This window comes from Coffea arabica, chromosome 10c (assembly GCF_036785885.1).
Source record: "Coffea arabica cultivar ET-39 chromosome 10c, Coffea Arabica ET-39 HiFi, whole genome shotgun sequence".
NCBI lineage: Eukaryota > Viridiplantae > Streptophyta > Magnoliopsida > Gentianales > Rubiaceae > Coffea > Coffea arabica.
In genome coordinates, this window is record NC_092329.1 from 49562365 (window position 1) to 49573286 (window position 10922).

General features: G+C 34.7%; 1 long non-coding RNA gene across 1 annotated transcript; it reads left to right on the forward strand.

Annotated features, from left to right (window-relative positions):
• Positions 1-6825: 6825 nt before the first annotated feature.
• Positions 6826-10360, forward strand: LOC140015626 (uncharacterized). Its single transcript, XR_011822267.1, has 7 exons — positions 6826-6922; positions 7041-7301; positions 8872-8934; positions 9042-9113; positions 9431-9599; positions 9708-9805; positions 10083-10360. It is a non-coding gene; the product is annotated as an uncharacterized lncRNA (long non-coding RNA).
• Positions 10361-10922: the final 562 nt, after the last annotated feature.

Sequence of the window (10922 nt, forward strand, 5' to 3'; positions counted from 1 at the left end):
GTCGGGCTTCCTCTATATTTTGACGCACACGGCTTTCTTTTTCTTTCTTCCTGCTTTTTTTCGAATGGACCCTCGCCACCAACAATAACAATAATATCATACTAAAATAAATAAAAATAACAATAAAATGATAAAAAAAATCCTAATTAAGAACCCTAAATTAAGCGTTACCGATACAAACAAGAGACTCGTGAATCCGTGGGGTCTCCATTTTGTATCAGACTTTCTCACTTAAAAAGAACTTGTCCTCTAGTTCTACAGAGAAGTTTAATAAGGAATCATGAAAAGACATAGCTATGATCCTGCCATGAATTTTATAGGATCGATGCTTGCAATGAAACTTTTACACCCAATTGTGAATGTAGGAAGTTGTATATGATCCTGAGACAATTTCAAAATTAAACCATAGTCAAATAAACTTTAGGATGTTTCCCTGATTGACAAGAAACTCAACCTGTTCTTCACATAAAATTGTCAATAGAAGAAAATTTATCAAACATAATTTTTCCATCAAAAGTGGTATTTTTTTGGCTGGGGAAAACAGCTGATCCCATGAATGTGATGGACAACCCAAGAAGTGCGATGGATTTGCAATTGGAGGAATTTTGTTGATTCAATATCCACAAGGACTTTTATTTCCATCATCCTAGATCACAATTACATCGTCAAATTTACTAGACGCCAAATCTAGTTGGAGTTCAGCAGTTGAATTACGAACTTCAATGTCTTTGGCGCCTTCAACTTCCTTTGTACCTGTTTTAAAATTATAATCTATAAACAACAAATTAGTCTCTTTCAATTGATTAGACCTAAATTGTGAACTAGGCTTCAATTGCATTCGAATGATATTTTTGCCATCTCTGACAAATCAATAGACATTTTTCCTTCCATAGAAAATCACATCCCGATCATGTATTGCCACAGTCTCCCAAATAATACATAATATGCATCCATATCTACAACATCACGCATGACTGATTGATAAGCTTTAATCCAGAGGTTAAATTAATTCCCTAATTATTTTCTTGTCAAGCTATTAACGCATCACACAATTATATTTTGGATTATTTCTCGATGCATCTAAATTGTGCCTAACCAAATTTTACATCTCTCTCGAGACCACAAACATTTAATTAAACCCTTTAACAACTTTGGTGATATAAGTGCGTTATACAATCCTAACCTACTCTCGTAACTAAGTTAAATATGTTAATTTATCTGGTGCACGGTTGCATCTCCATTCTCAATTTGATACAAACCCTAAAGTCATGTTCATGGTGATCAGCCATAAACACGCGATAAAAAGGCAAGATAAATAAATTATAGAAAAAGAAAAGAACTTTAATTGAGAAAGTTAATCAAGTCTTCTTTGTAAGAAATCAAGTCTTCTTTATAAGAACCCTAACCCTAGAGTAAATTGAGTGCAACATTGTGAAGGAATCAAACCACAAGTTCAAGAAGTAATACAAAGGGAAGAGATTGAGATAGAAAAACTTCCCAATGCTCGTCGCCAATTTTCTCCCTTGTGCTCCTTGATTCTCTTCTGTTGATCTTGATCTCTCAAGAACAAGCTATAAAAAGATGTAAAAGTATATTGCTCTTGCTAAAACTAGTGTTTTTCCTCCCCTAAAACGACCTAAATAACTCCTATTTATAACCTCTAGAAGTTACAAGTGAATCCCCTTTGGATTAGGTTTCTTTCAGCTTTAAAACAAACGTGCGCGTCAAGACCTGATGAAGACCGGCGCCGAAGTTCCTTTGGACTTCAGCTGCTCGCTTCGTCAGACCAACACCAGCGATAGGACCAGTGCAAACACTGGTGTCGGAGTTGGTCTCTCAAACTTCAATTCGTTTCCTTTCTTAGCCGTTTCTGATTAACACCTTGTCATTTTCCTGCAACATCAAAACAATACTAAATTAAGCGGCTCTATATCCTGATGGGTGCTATTAGGATCCAAGCACGAAAAACACAACTATTGAGATATCAAGTATACAACGATTTAATGAAAAATAAACCACAAACATGAAAGATAAACGACACACAATATTTAACGTGGTTCGACTCTACCATCGAGTCTACGTCCATAGAGAGAAATCCGTTCTTTATTATGAGTGGAAAACCTTATACAAGAATACAACTTGAACCCAATCCCAACCCTTGTATACTATCTCTCATCTCCTAAGAACCCTCTCTCACACCCCATGTATAAGGCTACATGATGCCTTTGTGTCTTCTTTTATATCTCTTGTGTAGTATACCAACCCACCTATTTATAGGGAATATTATTTGGTCAAAATCCAAATAACAATAGAAAATCAATTCTAATTTCTAGACTTACACAGAATAGGAAATAACTTCTAATTTTAAACTAAATAGAATATTCATTGGTTACCACTTCAAGTAATTAAAACTAATTAGAAAACTAGTTACTTCCACACAAAACAAAAAATCTATCTAAAAGAAATTAAGCCAATTATCTAGCAAATCTCCACCTTGACAAAAATTTCTTTTAGCAATCATTTGATTTCAATTACCAAATCATATGATATCGAATTATACACCCGAATCAATACAGTCCTAACACCAAATTGATTCAATTGGCAAATGAACATGTATAGTTACTCCGAGTCCAACTTCCAGTTGACTCGTGAGAAGGTGGCTCAATTCACCATCTTCCTTTACAGGATTTCTTCTCACCACTACTTGCAATCCGGGATCCCCTTCTGTGAGCTCTAACCATAACTATTGAGGCAATCAAATGGGAAAATCACCATATTTTTTTTTTCATCCTCAAGACTGTCTCGCCACTTGTGGTTTTCAATACTCCACCTAAAATAAACAACTCGTAACTGGCAGAGTTTTCTGGCGCGTGAAAATTAGATCTCTTTATTTTTTTGGGACACGTGCCACACTATCCAAAGAACATAATCGAAATCTAAAATCCACCGGAATGAAATATCAACCGTTGGAGGTGTGAAAAAGTTTCTACCGATTCACGTCCATAATCAATATTGGACTCAATATTTTCCTTGACTCTTAAATCACCTGCCTAGATTCACCGTCAAGCGCCTCCGTGCTTTTCAGCTTTCAATTTTTCACCATCAATGCTTTTTGTCAAGCCATTGAAACAAGAGTATCACCCATTAAATTATTCAATTGGTAACAACCACCAACCCACTTAATCTCAATAGTTAATCAGGATTCAACTTTGAACAACCAAGCACTTGATCTAACCATTCATTTGCTAGGATCCAAGTGTTTCTGAGCAACCCAATCTCGCAACTGAGTTCTAATACCACTTGTTAGGATCCAAGCACGGAACACACAACTATTGAGATATCAAGTATACAATAATTTAATGACAAACAAGCCATAAGCATGAAAAATAAACGACACACAATATTTAACGTGGTTCGACTCCACCATTGAGCCTACGTCCACGGAGAGAAATCCGTTCTTTATTATGAGAGAAAAATCCTATACAAGAATACAAGTTGAACTCAAATCCAACCCTTATATACCATCTCTCATCTCCCAAGAACTGTCTCTCACATCCCATGTATAAGGCTACATGATGCCCTTATGTCCCTTGTGTGTCTCTTGTATAGTATACTAATCCACCTATTTATAGGGAACATTATTTGATCAAAACCCAAATAACAATAGGAAATCAATTCTAATTCGTAGACTTACACAAAATAGGAAATAACTTCTAATTCTAAACTAAATAGAATATTCCTTGGCTACTACTTCAAGTAACTAAAACCAATTAGAAAACTAGTTACTTCCACATAAAATAAAAAATCTAGTTAAAAGAATTTAAGCCAATTTTCTAACAGGTGCAAAAAGATATCACTACTTTGTCACAAAACTACCCATATAGTTACAATTTACACCTTGTCAATAACACTATTGGTGTAATATTTGCCTATTGAAAAAGGAACTAAACACTTCTCAACTACTTTAACAGGCTGTACATTTTTTATCCTACTAATCATGTAAGCCTTAGGATGTAGTTCAATAGGCAAATTCAATTGCCAAATCAGAAAGTTGATTAGAAATTTTGCACCTGAACCTAAAGATTTGCTCACGCTATGTTTTAGCTTCTTTCTTTGGCTCGATTCGATGAACCACGTACACTAGTCGCTTATAGTCTTCTTCCTCTTCATCCTTGTCCTCATAGATATATTCCCTCCTCTTCTCCTTGTTTGCTTGTGGCTCCATTATTTTTAGTAAAATTCACTGGCTTTCGTTGTGGACAATTATTTGAATGATGTCCGAGTTGTTCGCACCTCCAACACTTATTTGCCATTGGCTTGGCATAGGGATTTGCATTAGTTTTTATTATTGCTTCTTTGTAGCCCCCTTCATTTCACCATTTTGCTTTTTATCTTCTCTATACCTGCCTTGATGAACCGTTGGTGCTGGCTAAGACTTCTCATCAATTGGCGGTTTTATGGACTCTTCTACATGATCCTCGCGAACTCATTCTCCTTGCATTTCTTTTCCAAGCCAAATTTAATTCGACATTCAAGTCTAAGTTGTTAACATTTGACAACGTAAGAATTATTTTATACCAATTTCATCCCATATATATATATACTCTTTTTCAAACCATCTAAAAATCTTGACATGAGCTGTCCCTCGGTCTTTGTAATGTTGTTACAGGAAAGTAACTGCAAAAATTTAGTTTAATATTCATGAACAGACCTATTAACTTGGGTATAGTGTTGAAATTGGGAGAACAAGTACTGCCATTATCCGGTGGTAAAAATCTAACAGTCACAAGATGCTTAATCTGGACCTATGTCCTTACAGGCTGTTTTCCTAAGTGACACCTTTGAGCTTGTAACTGTTTCCACCAAGACAACGTGCCACCCTTTAATCAATAAGCCACAAGCTTGGCTTATCAATTTTCTTGGACGTTCATGTAATCGAAGAATCTATCCATTTCTAAAATTCAATCCAAGAAATCATTGATTTCCAAATTACTGATGACAAAGGGAACATCCACCTTCAATTTGAACTTTGTACGCTCTCAATTTCGACATTGATTACCCTTTTAATTAGGGCTTTCCCTACCAAAATCAATTAACATCTCATTGTTCTACTCCCTCCGTCCCTTTGAAAGTATCCTACTTCTCATTTTGGGATGTCTCAAAATATTTGTCCTGTTGAGAAAGTTAAAGCACTTTTTTGGTTTTTTTTTCCAATGTAACCCCTCCCTCTAATCATATATATGTTATCATTCAAATTCAAATATTGAATTTGTGGGGGCAATTCAAAATTGGAAAGAGAAGTACAAACATCACAATCAAACTATTATTCTTAAAAAGTAGATTCTTGAAATAGAACCAAATAATTGGGACGGAGAGACTACTTATTTTCCTGATAGGCTTACTCTCTATAAGATCTTCTTTGCTCTATGTTGACTAGGGTTTGGTTAAGAGATACTTTGTCGTCTTGATCGCCTTGTCAATTCTATCCCTGGTTGCTTTATAAATCCATGTCTTGAACACACATCAAGGGTCTTTTTCATGCAAGTAAAATGGGTTCCTAGGTCATTGCAAATATGCTCCAAACAATCCAAGCATTCATTTTAAATCTACGCTTCAATTGTAGAGGTAGAAGATCTATCACCTAATTTGTTACCGACCATTGATTTAATTTAGGAACAGGAAAAACCTGCTCAAGTACCAAGTCACATGAGGCGAAAGTGTGATAAATCATAAGGGTTTCATGAACACTCTCCATAAGGAAGAAACAGGGGTTGATTCATTATCAAACTTGAAAATGTCAAGATTTAACAAGAATCTAGAAACGTGAGAAAACTCACACAATTGGAATTTCCAATCAAAATTTGAATATTATTTGATAAAAGAGGGTTAATACAAAAGGTTCTACACATGCCTATATATGTGCTACAAGCACAACTATGAATACATGAGGAGTAGAAAATAATTAGTCTAGTTACTTAACTAATAATAAACTCCTTGAACATCTAATTAGAATAAGAAACTAAATAATATAAAAATAGAAAAATATACATCAAAACAACCCTGCACATGATTAGTCTTTAGGCCAGATGTACTCTAAGAATCACCAATAGGATATCCAACACCGGGTATGAAACCAGACTTGGCGTTGGACTTCTTCTGAAGTTTGACGTGCGCGACTTTCTTCTTCTATTTTCTAGCTCTCCTTCACATAGACCCTAGCTACCAACAATGTTAGATATTTTTCAAAATTTGAACATTTGCATGACGGGGACCCATCTAGGACCCGACATATGGCCATCATTGTCTGATTTTTGTAATGCTCAAAAGTTGTTCAAGTCTATTTGGCACCTTTTCATATTTTTTATAGTTAATTACCATCCAATTAGTATTTAAACATTTAAAAACTGTTTGAACACTTGCATTGAATTTGAGGAAAACACAAATACACAAATCAGTGGTGAAAGGTTGCGACTCTTAATCATTTCCAATCTCAAGATTCTCAACTCTATAAAGGTCTAGTAGGGATGCACTACAAAAAATTATTTCTTTCGTGACAAATTTTTCATGACAACCTACCTATTCGTTACAAAAATAATACTTTTTATGACAACCGTCAGGCAAATGTCCTTCAGAAGGCAAACATGTTTTTCTATTTTTTTCATTGTCTAAAGTTACTTTCCCCACATCAATTCGTCAGGAAAAGTTTTCATTCTCCCTCCATTTTTTTCCCACCAGTTTTTTCCCCGTTTTGGACTCAAAAAATTTTAGAAGGAAATCAGACTTATGACATGGAAACCGGGAAACAAAGAAACATTTTTCCGTATCTCTTACTTTTGGAACAACAATGACAAAGAAACACTTTCTCCAAATCTGTAACTTGTCTTCATCTCTTTCAACAAGAGAGACAACACGATGGTCTAAGGTGATGTAAAAATCAAATAATCCTTCAATTTTGTCTTCAATTTTGTCTTGAATCAGTTCCTTTTCTCCAAATCACCCTTCAATTTTGTCCTTAATTGGTTCCTTTTTTATTTTTATAGTGGGTATTTTATTCATCTCTCTCTTTCTCTGTTCGTCAAAACCCAAGAAGATGTTTAAATTCTTGTGCCCGGGGATATAATCAGTAGAAAACTTGTTGATATCATTCTTGCTGATGCTCGCTTGCTCGACAGAGATCCTTTGAAAATTGACCCAGTTGGTATCCTGTTTTGGTTGCTCCTCCTATTTCCAAGTCATCAATTTTTCAGCTCTGCTCAAGGTACTGAAAGTACAATAGTGGAATTGGCAGTCGACTCTGACTGGTGAGTCAATTCAATTTTTCAGGTCTGGCTATGAAATTTGCAATCAGCTCAATTTTTCAGTTTTGTTGCTTCGCTATTTAACAGAAAAGTTACAATTTTTAGCTTACCCTTTTGATGAAAGATCGATATTTCATGAAATGGCATTATTTTTTATACAATGCAGTTGTAGATTAAGAATATGTACTTAAATTACAATTAAGTTTCTAAATATTTCCTTGGGTTATATGTCCTGGTGCAAATATTGGTTATTGGATTAGAAGTGTGGTAATGTTGTTTGGATTTCACGGCCAAAAAAGAGGAAATTTCAACTTGGTTAGTCAAAATGGGTGTACTATTGTCCAGTCTTTTTTATACGTATGTCTATATAGTTTGAACTACATTTGAGTGGCTTTTATATGAGGTAGTTGTATTTTGTTTTGGGTGAAGATAATAGATAAATTTCAGATCAGCATGGAACACTGAAAGAAATTTTGAGACTGGCTATGGGGAAACCAACAATGTGTTCTCAGTGGTTGCATCCTTGCTACTTACTGCAAGGATAGTCTTCGAACACTACTGACACTTTTTCCTATGCATCACCCATATAGAAAAAAATGAAGATGGCCCAGGATAATTTGGTGGTGGAGAAATCCCAGTGTTGCAATAAAAAATGGAGCATGTTAGTGACTTACCACTGCCTAAATCTCATTGCTTGAATTCAGCTTACTAACAGAGTTGAGATGTGAGAATTATGACAGTGATGCTAGTTGCTACTGTGATTATCTATACTGGATGTACGACTTCAAATTCTGTTGTTCTCCCATTTCTAGATAAAAGGTGGAATGGCAGGGTTTACAGGACAAATTTCTGCTGTCATAATTCTTGGCATTATGTTGATGTGTCATAGTTCTTCTCATTTGCCCTGTAAATGCTCTAGTAATACAAGCCAATGATCCCTCTGTAGTCTAGACCATTAAATCTTGTGTGGTTTTTTCCTTGCTTTCCAACTCACTAATCACTTATAGGCACCTTACATTAATTCAGAAATTTGACAAATTCAGAGCCTTAATGATGCATTTTGCAAATGTTATGGTAAGACTCTGGCAAAATGTATTTGTCTATTCCTTGAAGGAATAAACGAATGGGATATGATCTATATTGCTGTAAGAGGAAAGTTGTCTAGGATCGTTTGGTTTTTTGCAGGACTTCTTCATTAGGATATCATAGTGCAAAAACTATTTATCGCAGCCTATCCATCATACCGAGTGTCTAAAGGTGGATTGTAGCCATGTATGACAATCAAGAATTTGGAGCAGCCACGGTTCTTGAACTATTAATCTGTTATTGGCCTTGATTGGTTAGGAAAAAAGTTGCATGGCTCAATATTACAAAATGTACATTGATTTTTAACATACTCCACATAGGACTTACAACAAATTATACCACTATTAAATTTTTGGGTGAAGATAATAGTTGTACCATCTTTTGCTCCTTTCACAATTTTTAGTTATATACATTACCAATCTTTACTCCATAAGTTGATCTGTGTTTTGCCCTCCCTTTCCCTCTTTTTTTTTTTTTTTTTGTCTAGAAAGGGATTGGTTCGAGTAGAAGATCAATGGGATAGTTACAATTCTAATCAGGCTTTAGGAAGGTAATTTTGTTATTTTTTATGTTACAAAAAAATATTTTTGATTGTTGTCGATTATGTATGATGATTTTCTTAAAATATCTAATTTCGCATTTCTTCATATTCAGCAGAGCAAACCTGCATTCTCACTCCCTTGATAGAGAAGAAAGGGAACAACCAGAGAAAAGATTGCATAATTTGAGGTACGTTGTTATTTGGTAGCTTACCATAAAGAATGAAAAGTGTTTATCATGACTGCTAGTTTCTTGCAAATTATGTTATGGTTTACATCGTTATTTGTGTAAATCAAGTTATGGGTTATGATGTTTAATGCTTTCTTATATACTATACAACAGCATAGAAGTGTCAAGTGAAAAGGTTTTTTGCATTGATATCCTTTTCATGGTTTTAACTCTTTGTTAAGTTTTTACTATAACTTAAATATTGATATCTGTTTATAATTTGACATCAAAATTTTACTAATTTGAGTCCTTTTTTATCATATACCGTGTTATTGCAGATGGCACCTTCCGGAAAATGGTTGAAGAGAAACTGCCCACCTAATACCAACTTGCAATCTGAACGACAACCAACTTCAAACTCAACTTTGAAGCATCAATCAGCTACCACAGGTGATGATATCCAGATTAATTCGGATAATAGTAATCCTGCTCAAGCAAACACTAATGGTAAGTGAAAATGCTGAAAATGATTTAATTCTTGCCATTCAATGCATACATCCTTTTTGTGATAATTCATATTAAGCCTCAACTAGCATGTTTAACAATTGTTCACAGATCAAAGAAAGCAAAAAAAAAGGCAAGGGCCCAACCATCCTTTTTCCAAGAATTCCTTGTTTGGAAACAGAAGCAGTGTGGAGGGTCTTCCTAGAATGGTGAGTTTGTAGATCTTTATTCGAAGCCAATGTATTTATGTGCATTTACTTACTATTGTGGAACAACTTATGTTATGATTTGTATTTCCTGGTGTATTTTTGGTTACTTGCAGCATAGTAATTATTCTGGTACAAGTTAATGCATTGCTTGTACTCATGATTAGGTGGTCCCTAAGCAATTTGTAGTGATCATCCATGCATCATAACAAAAATACATCTTTTGCATACCATTCTATTATTTCTCTGATTTCAGATTTTTCTTGGTTTTATTGTACAGGTTTGGGGTGAACTTGTGGATTGCTTTTGGCTCATACTGAAGAACTCTTCTATTTTGATATCATCGATCTCTAGTATTTTGTTGACCATGGAATTAAAGTCCATCTTTTGGTTTTAGCATATGTTAGGTATATGGCAGTTATCTAGGGAGAAATAGCAATGTTTATATTGGTTTCAAATCATAGAATGTGATGATATGTAAATGTTTGACATAGTTAACTTTTGTGGTTTGACATATTATGGTTGCCTAATAATGATAATTTGTGAAGTTTTGGTTGATATTTTGCTTGCATACTTTTATATTTTGATTGGATGGAGTGTCTCAATAGATGATATGGGATGGTTTAGTCAGGAGTTTTAATTTTTCTTGAAATTGGGCTTGTTGGCAGGGAGATTTCGTCCATTTGTAAGGAGAAGCTCTGCCAAAATTTTTTTAAAAATAAAATAAAAATTATTATTCAAAAAAAAAAGATATGGTCATTGTTGTCACTAAAATTGCTGGGCTTAAAAAGGCTGAATGGTCAAATTAGAAATTAATATATTATAGTGATGCAGCTGTCGTCAGGAAAAATGATATTGCATTGTCATTAAAGTTTCCCGACAAGTTTCAATGTAGGACTTTTCTTGACAATCAAAAATTTAATGACAAAGTTCAGGGTCTTTCCCGACAAAGGATCGTCAAGAATATGAGGTCTTTCCCTGACGATCAAATCATCACGATTACCTTTCCTAATGATGCGTCACAGAAAGTAACAGCTTTCCTGACGACAATTCCAATAGTTGTCAGGAAAACCTTTTGCCGACGGCGTATAGGTGACTAATCTTCTCTGACGACATTGGT